Consider the following 10,022-nt stretch of genomic DNA (forward strand, 5'->3'; position numbering starts at 1 on the left):
TCAGTAGGTAAGAGTAGATAAGGACTTTATTATCAACAGGGCTACGCGTTTCGACGCCGAACCGGTGTCCTCCTCAGGCTAATCATTAGCCTGAGGGAGACGCCGGTTCGGCGTCGAAACGCGTAGCCCTGTTGATAATAAAGTCCTTATCTACTCTTACCTACTGAGATGGTCGTTTAATATCTCTATCCAAGCAGCGCCGGTGGTCCCCCTTTTTTTCCTGATTTCCAATCGCTCTATATTTACAAGTGTAATAACTGGGGCTCAGATTGTGAAGACGCAGATCTCATTATCACACATATTACAGATGTGTTTAGTAATGTTGACAGATGATATAAAACACATATAAACAACAACAGATGCAATGTTCTAGGCCTAAAATCATCTGGAGATTTGATAGAAGCCAGGAGAAGATAATGTCTTATATCATGTTGTTTTCATGGTGATTATTTGGCAGCAAATTACATTTTAGAAAAACTGTGTGTTCTAAATCGTTTTCTACATGTACAAATTGTTAAAGTTAGATATTGTCAGATGTGGCAACTTGTGAGGAAGGGGATATCTAGAAAGAGCACTTTAACTAGTATTTTTGTACTTCTTTAAATCCAAGTTCTCTGTTTAGAGGTACAGAGACACCATTTGAGGCCATCTGTACGGGCCTAGGTCCACTAAGACATACTCTGTCCACCGTCTATTCACTTCTCCAAAATCCTCCAGACCAACCGTCTCCATCATATTTACTTAAATGGGAGATAGACTTAGGGCTTTCTCTATCTCCTATACAACAGACTCGTATTCTTACACTAGCACATAGAACCTCTATCTGCTCTCGATATCAGGAAACTAATTATAAATTGCTGACCAGATGGTACAGAGTCCTCTTCCGGTTGCACTCTATTTTTCCGGAGATACCTTCCAACTGTTGGAGATGTAATGGGGCAGAAGGCACTGACCTACATATATTCTGGTCTTGCCCAACGCTATCCCCTTTTTGGGAGGAGATTTGGTGAGTGATTTCTGAGGTAGCGGGAACATCTACTCCCTTGGATCCCGCTTTGTTCCTTCTCCACCACTGTGATGTCTCAATCAAAGCATATAAACGTTAATTACTTTGTTTTCTCATAATGGCGGCACGTCAATGTATTCCACCTTTGTGGAAGAAAAACATAGCTCCGACTTTATCCCAATGGATTGCTAGGACCAATGATATAATGACGATGGAAAACCTGACCTCTTCGATAAAAGGCGGGTATAACAGGTACTGTAAAACATGGTACAAGTGGTTGGAGTTTCAACAAACAGAATCTTATAGGAATCTTCTCCGAGGGATTTGACAGTGTGCTCCTCCTGCCTAGATCCGTCTGCCTGGGTGTTTCGTGTTTTCGCGTCGATAAAATATGACTCAAGGACGGGATTTCTATTTCTAATTTTATTCTACTTGTATTTCTATTTTTCCCCTTGTGGACTCCACAAGATAACTTATTACAGAAAAATGCCTCCTCAGTTTATCAGATTCCTTTCCTACTCTCCCTGCCACCTGCACAGATCATACACTCTCAATTCATTGCTAAAATTTGTCTTGAGAGACAAAACGGATAATCAGCTCACTGAGGGATCAGGTTACATGCAGCCCATAGAAGTCTATGGAGAGGGGAGGGGAAGCAAAGTAAGAGAGAAGCAGAGACCCATGCAAACATAGATATTGCTGCAGCTGCTATTAAGTCAGGGCCAATACTAGAAGAGCCTGGGCCCCATAGAAAATATTTTAATGCTACCCTCAAGCAAGAATATTTACCACTTCCATGTAAAAGTTAAGACATTGTGGTGCCTGGAACCCGTATCTGTAAATGCATCAGTCTTGCACCCAAATAATTTGCCTCTGTCATAAACACTTATGTTTATATGGTAGTTTACCTCTCAATAATACAGTAATGCTGTAATGATGGGGGTAGGGAAACGGACAAGTGAGCCCTAATCTACCCGCCACTCTGTCCCTGCCTACTTGCAACGACCCACCCTAGGCGACGGGGTACAACTGGGTGGCGGTCCCTACGCTCAGTAAGTGCACGAGACAAACAGACAAGGGTACACAAAGCTAAGGGAAATGGGGCAGTTGCCCACGGCAACACCGTGAGCAACAAGAGAGGTAAACGAGCCGAGTCAAACCAGGAGTGTACGAGGTACCAAACGCAGAGCAGGAGAGTAGTCAGTAAGCCAGGGTCAGTATGGTGCAGGATCAAATAATAGAAGCTGTAGCTGGGCCAGGAAACCACACGAGAAGAATCACAAGCAAAGGAGGAACAGGAAAGGCAGGTATAAATAGACAGAGGGCGGGAGCTAGCTCCGTCTGGCCAGGCTGCGATAGGCTCTCCCACTCCTAAGCCTGCTATCCTGAGTGGTGGAAGATGGAGTCAGTCTCAGAGACATAGACTCAGGTGCAGACTGATTACCTATGGGCGTATCCACAGAAGTTGTGCCTGGCAGATCCTTTACAAATGCACTTACCAAAAGATACCACTATACAAGGGCCAAATAATACCTCCATACCATGACCACATATCTGCCACAAAAAAACAATATAACAAATAATGTCACCATACAGTGCCCATACAATGGTCACATACCAGCTCTACACTGGCGCTCTGCAGAGTATTATCTCGCCGTGAGTACAATGCAATGAATATGGTATGTGATGGTGCATTATGTGTAGTTTATTTCAAACCATGATTTATTGTTAGAATTTTGGCTTTAGTTCATATTGATACTGTTTGTGAGTTTTGGCCTTTTGCACTGTTATGTGTATTGCGCAACTATTGTCTGCCACAGCCAGGATGAGAACACAATGGGGGCAGATAATTGGATCTACTTAGATTGTACCCTATTTTGTGGACTGTATTCTGTTCCTGCGTGGCACGCTACCTGTTCTGGCATCATTTGGCACAATAAACATTGTTGGAGCTCTCTTTCATCACTTGCTTTGTTGATCGTGTAATCCCCTAACGAACCCCGTAACACAGTACAATTAAGTCCAGTGACTTACAGGTGACTTACAAGTGATGACGTCTCATGGCCACAGATACTGCCACACACTGTAATAGTGCCCCACACAGTAATAGTGCCCTCTTTGTTCAGTACGCAGTAATAGTGCCCTCTTTGTACAGTACGCAGTAATAGTGCCCTCACACTGTAATAGTGCCTCTTTGTGCCCCCTAAAATAGTGCCCTCTTTGTGTGGCAAACAGTAATAATGCCCCCTTGGTACTACTTACACAGCAAGGATGCCCATTGTAGCATTCAAGCCCCTTTGTGCCCCACACAGTAAGGATGCCTCTTAGTGCCCCCACATAGAAATGATGCCCCCTTAGTGCCCCCCCAGTGTGGATACCCCCTTAGTGCTTCCCTCACAGTAATTATTACCACAGTGCCCCTTCACAGTAGTTATGCCCCCTTACTGCCTACAGTAGTGATGCCCCTTATTGCCCCGAACACAGTAGTGATGCCCCCTTATTGCCTCCTACATAGTAGTGATGCCCCCGTAGTGCCCGTCACACTGCTCTTTTTGTTCCTCCCCATACAAATCTAGTGCCCCTTAAAATAATAAAAGTAATAATCGCCTAGCCCCGTTCCAATGAAGAATGGAGTTCACTTTTCAGGCATCCGCCACATGTGCAGTTGGCGGCTTGGTGCAATGACGTCACTGCAACGCCTTCAGCTTTCACCGACCTCAGGGGTCAGTGAATAAATGGTGGAGCGTGGAGTTGACAGCTCCTTGCTCCACGATTGTATTCAATTGTATCTGTGTCCTGAGGCCACAGATACAATTGTAAGTGGTGTCGGATGGCCCAGGCCTCCCCAGGACCACGGACCCTGTAGCAGCCGCTATGTGGAAAGTGTTATAGTGCACCCCAGTGCTGGATTCACAGCTGTACTGCTCATTACTGCTGTGTAACGTCCTCCATTCTGCTTCTGCTGCTTCTGATGGTGTGTTATTGTAACGGCGACGGACCGCCGCCTTCTCTCACCTACCGGCGGCCGCGACCGCAGAGCTATGCGCTTATGTCAGTGTATCCCTCCCTGGAGATGCCAACACACATGACTGTACTGCAGCCTGTCCTTAAAGGGCCAGTGCACACACCGCTAAAAAGGTCCCAAGCTGTAACGTCCGTGGTCGTTGACCACTAACTCCTCCCATCCTGTCGACGCCCATCTTTCCAGAGATGTCTGCACATGTGGCCGTCCTGTTCCGCAGTGACCACTAGGGTGTGCTCGCGAGGTCAGTCCAGCCTTAAGGAGCCAGAGCACACACATGTGTGAGATTGAGCTGATTGCTCCCGTATCACCCTGGACTATAAGAAGGGCTCCGTTTGTATCTAGACGTGTCTGTCTTACAAATAGTTCCTTGAGTGTTTTCCAGTTACAGTGTTACCGTTCCTGCTACCTGTATCCTGTTTCCCGTGCTACCGTGTTCCTGTGCTATACTGAGTTGGAGTCGTGTTGTGTCGACTACTACACCCGCTGTGTTTCTCCACACCTGTTGTCTGCCTGCTGCCAGAGTTCCATCTGAGCCTAAACCATCGCTACTGTCTGAATTGCCACAGGTACCTTTATCCGAACAATAGACATTGACTTTGTACCCTGTTTGGCCAGCTGCTATACCGCTACGGCGGTACGGCCCAGTGGGTCCACATACCCACAGATCGTGACACTAGCCAATCCCCAGATCACCCTGGACTATAAAAAGAGTTATGCCCTTCAACTCCTTGCCTGAGCGTTGTTGAAACAACGACCGTGTGAACGGCCCCAATGAAATACACGCGTCCGTGTGATTGCCGTTTTAACGGCTGTCACACGGACGTACTCTACATCCGTCTGAATTCGGCCTTAGGGTATGTTCACATGGAGTTTTTTGCAGGCATTCCTGAAGGAATTTTGAGGCAGATTTTGCCCTGCCTGCACTTTCTTTGCTGCGTTTTTCGGCCACGACGATTGAGCGCAGCAAGGAATGACAATTTCTCTGTATTCTATTGATTTCAATGGGAGGTCAGAGACGGAACCGCGGGAAGAAAGAGCATGTCGCTTTTTTCCCCCGCGACTATTATTTTCCGCTCGCGGGAAAAAAAACGCCTCCGCCTTCAATTGAACTCAATGGGAGACTGTTTCCGCCATTTTTTGGCGTGATTTCCGACACAGTTTCCACTTCAAAAATAGCGCCAGAAAACTCTGTGTGAACTAGCCCTTAGGCCTCATTTACACGAGCATGTGCATTTTGCGCACGCAAAAAAACGCAGCGTTTTGCGTGCGCAGAAGTCACTTGACAGCTCCGTGTGTCATCAGTGTATGATGCGCGGCTGCGTGTTTTTCGCGCAGCCGCCATCATAGAGATGAGGCTAGTCGACGTCAGTCACTGTCCAGGGTGCTGAAAGAGTTAACTGATCGGCAGTAACTCTTTCAGCACCCGCGACAGTGAATTCCGATCACAATATACAGCAACCTGTGAATAAAAAAAAGACGTTCATACTTACCAAGAACTTCCTGCTTCCTCCAGTCCGGTCTCCCGACCGTTGCCTTGGTGACGCGTCCCTCTCTTGACATCCGGCCCCACCTCCCTGGATGACGCACCAGTCCATGTGACCGCTGCAGCCTGTGATTGGCTGCAGCCTGTGCTTGGCCTGTGATTGGCTGCAGCTGTCACTTGGACTGAATTGTCATCCCGGGAGGTCAGACTGGAGGAAGAAGCCGGGAGTTATCGGTAAGTCAGAACTTCTTTTTTTTTTTTTACACGTTCATGTATATTGTGATCGGAAGTCACTGTCCAGGGTGGTGAACCAGTTTAACTCTTTCAGCACCGTGGACAGTGACTGTCTCCTGACGTCGCGTACCGGAATTTTTTTTGCCGGGTTCGGTCAAAACGAGTTCGGCCGAACCCGGTGAAGTTCGGTTCGGTTGTCCGGGCTCGCTCATCTCTAAATTCTGACACTCCGTTTGGATGTTTGTAAACAGAAAAGCACGTGGTGCTTTTCTGTTTACATTCAGAGTTTGACAGCTCTTGCGCGAATCACGCAGTTCGCACGGAAGTGCTTCCGTGCGACCTTCGTGGTTTTCACGCACCCATTGACTTCAATGGGTGCGTGATGCGCGAAAAACGCAGAAATTTAGAACATGTCGTGAGTTTTTTTCAGCGCACTCACGCTGAGCAAAACTCACGGACTGTCTGCATGCCCCCATAGACTTGTATAGGTCCGTGCGACCCGCGTGAAAAGCACGCGCGTCGCACGGACGTATATCACGTTCGTGTAAATGAGGCCTTACTTAGTTTTATGTACTGTGTAAATAATAGGCCATAAAGATAAAAAGTGGGAGCTATTGGACAACCCCTTTAAGTAGTTATAAGTAGAGGTTTTATTAGTCTTAGGCCTCATTTACACGAGCGTATTATACGCGCGTGCGACGCGCGTGCTTTTCACGCGTGTCGTACGCACCTATAATAGTCTATGGGGCTGTTTAGACGATGCGTGTATTTTGCGCTGCGTGAGTGCGTTGCGTAAAACTCACGACATGTTCTATATTCTTGCGTTTTTCACGCAACACGCACCCATTGACTTCAATGGGTGCGTGAAAACAACGCATGCCACACGGACGGTCCTGCGTTGCATGCGCGAAAAACACGCAAGAGCTGTTATGTCCATTCTAATTAGTCTATAAAGCTACACAAAGCTTCTCCAAACCAGGAAGTGCCTGCCTTTCAAGTGCGAGGGGGCAAGTCTAGCCAGTGCCAGGAGAGTTGTCTGCGGATATTTTGGAGTGTTTCACAGCCACATACTACAGCCATGCCGCGCGGGATGGATGTTGAGCGCCTCATACTTTTTGTCCAGGAGCATCCAGCGATATGGGATAACAGATGTGAGGAGTATCACAACAGGACGATGAAGGAGGACGCATGGGAGTTGGTGGCCAAAAACCTCTTTGGGCAAGAGTGGGAGACAGGCCGAACCCGTGACCGCACTCGGTTGGGTGAGTAGCTGGCATTTTCTGTCAATGCCTGTCATGCCTATCGAAAACCTGGGCCCTGTATGTGTATTGCGCACATGAGCACGAGAAACTTTGGTGGAGCAGGTGCTTCCCCACGTCCCACCGCATTGCCATTGCAGGGCCCTTCATTTTGTAGTGAGAGGTGATAGTTCTGATGGCGTGTTTTGTTTTTGTTACATACACCAGTCCAAGATATCAAGACACGGTGGCGGAGCTGCCGTGATCAATTCAGGCGAGAGATGGGTGACAAGGGACGCAGCGGAGATGGGGCATCTCGCAAACGGCCCTACATTTATACGAAACAGCTGATGTTCCTGAAGGACATCATGGATATGCGCATGTAAGCATTTATGTCGTTGCATGAGTGTAATGTGTGTTTGGCCAGGTCCTGTCTGTCAACGTGTTGTTGTGGGCATTGTTAGATTTTGTACTCATAATTTTTTGCCTCCTTGTAGAACCACCGACAATTTGGAGGATACAGCAGAGGAGACTGACGTGGGGGAGTCTGTGGCCGAAGCCCCTGCTCCCAATATCCTGCCACCCAGCCCCGAGCCGACACCCCAGGAGCCCGCACCAGGCCAGTCCGAACGGCCGGTTGGCTCTCCAGCCCAGGAGCGGCCCGTGCGAGCCCGCAGTCGGCGTCTTCGTGCCCCACAGCCCTCCACATCTGCCCAGGTGGATACGCGGGTACTGGACTATTTGAGGCGAGCCGCAGAGGAGGATGGCAATGATGCCTTTGGCCGCAGCATTGTGCCCCTCCTACGCCTGGTGCCGATGGACCTTATGGGCCGTCTGCAGGCGTCGATCGTCACATTGATCGACGCTTGCAGACCGCCACACAATCCCCATCCGTGTTTCACGGCAATAGAGCAGTGGCGAAATACTTACATGCCGCCACCCACGGCCCAGGTGCCTGGCCAATTTCACCCTGTTCCCCAGATGGCCCGTCCGCATCCATACATGCGCCCTATGGCTCCCCACTTCGCAGGGCCCACATTCCAGCCACCACATCAGCACCACTATGCTGGCCAGGAACAACCTACCCAGCTCCAGGTCCAGCATAGTGGTGCTGAAATGCAGGCATATGCCTCCCCAGCCCAACTATACCAACACCTCTGAGTGTGTTGGTGCGAATATATTTGGACGGCACTGTTGTGTGTGGTGCAGGCCTGGCCACGTATATTGTGGGATCATGTTTTTATTTTGTATTGCGTTACACCATGTTGGTGTCTATTTTTTTTTCCACAAATTTTGGGATTGGTCCGAATCCCTAAATAAACAAAAAAAACGTTAATGGTTTGATTTCGTTTTATTATTCATTTAGACCACCCAACAGAAGGTTTGCCACACATTTCCTTAGCCTACACTCTCACACACTTCTGGCCTTTTGGACCAATGCATGGACATGTGATATGAGGTTTTAGTTAATCTCTCGTGGTTTGACATGGCTTGAAAGGGATTGCAAAGTTTAGGTCCTGCCATGGGCCCTGAAGCAAAATAAGTACACTTGCAATTGGACTTCCCTAACTGGAGTCCGCACAACAGGATATATGGGCAAAGTAAGTCGGCAACTGTGTAAAGTCCTGGTCAAACCCCGAGAGATATAAGCTCGCAACCCGCGTCAAGGGTCCTCATGTTTTGCGAGTCCCTACCCCAACCCCAACACACAAAAGAAACAAAACAAAAAATGCCCACATCTCAGGTGGGTAGTGAAGCGTCAAAAGAACATTCACCCCTTCACAGGTCATCAGCCCCCCACGGTGCTGGTCCAGATGGGCACTCAAAATATGCCGCCAAAGTATCACGAACTCGAAGGCCGGAGGAGACAGATCGCCCGAGAGGAATCACCGGGACATTGTCAGTGGTGTCTGCGTGTGTTATGATATAGTCAGCATCAAAGTTTGCATCATTAATGCGGCAGAAGTTATGCAGAACTACACCCGCTTGGATAACACGTGTGACATTATGCATGGACAATTGCATTGTTGACAGAAAGACACGCCACCTGTTCGACATAATGCCAAAGGCACATTCGACACATCGCCGAGCTCTGCCCAGGCGGAGATTGAACATGCGCCTACGGTCATCCAAGCCCCTTCTTGCAAAGGGACGCATGACTTGCCTTGTGAGTGCAAACCCCTCATCTGCCACGATTACATACGGGATTGGGGGCCCGCTGGAGCCTGGGAGGATGGAGGGTTCCGGCAACCCCAGTCGCCTATTCACGAGTCGCTTCCCCATTCTTGATGTACGGAATATGCGGGCATCTGCCGAGCTTCCATACGAGCCAATGTCAACAATAGTGAAACAATAATTAGTGTCCGCCAAGGCTAACAATACCATCGAAAAATACTGCTTGTAGTTATAGTATTGCGAGCCACTGCGTGGGGGCTTTCTCACACGAATGTGTTTGCCGTCAAGGGCACCAATGCAATTTGGAAATTCAGTGGCTCTAAGAAATCCCTCTGATATACTTAGCCACTGTTCTGTCGTGGGCTGAGGCATGACCGTGCTCTTTAAACTCTGCCACAACACGACACAGGTGGGTGTGACAATGAACGAAATGGTGGTCACTCCCAAAAGAAATTCAAAATGCAACGAATGATAACTATTGCCTGTGGCCAGAAATCTAGAAAATAAAGAGAAAGAAAAAGAAAGGAAGAACACATGTTAGTGGGGGGCTGGTAAAGCAGACAGCGGCATGGACTAAGTTATAGCAGCTTCATACATACCTCAAGGTCACAAGCAGACGTTCCTCGGGCGAAATGCAGCGTCTCATGTTCGTATTCTGGAAGGTGAGACCAGAGCGAGTTTGCTCAAGCAGAAGGTCAAATGTGGCCACAGACATGCGGCAGAAGGATCGAAATTTGTCGGGATGCCGGCGTAAGTCCTCAAACAGGGTATGGAAATGCCCTTTTATTGTACGTTGGGCCACAAGTGGATGAACCCAAATGCGACTTCTTCCAGGCGTGTGGTGCTGCAGCATGTGTCGGC

The sequence above is a fragment of the Rhinoderma darwinii genome, chromosome 2, assembly GCF_050947455.1.
Source record: "Rhinoderma darwinii isolate aRhiDar2 chromosome 2, aRhiDar2.hap1, whole genome shotgun sequence".
Lineage (NCBI taxonomy): Eukaryota > Metazoa > Chordata > Amphibia > Anura > Rhinodermatidae > Rhinoderma > Rhinoderma darwinii.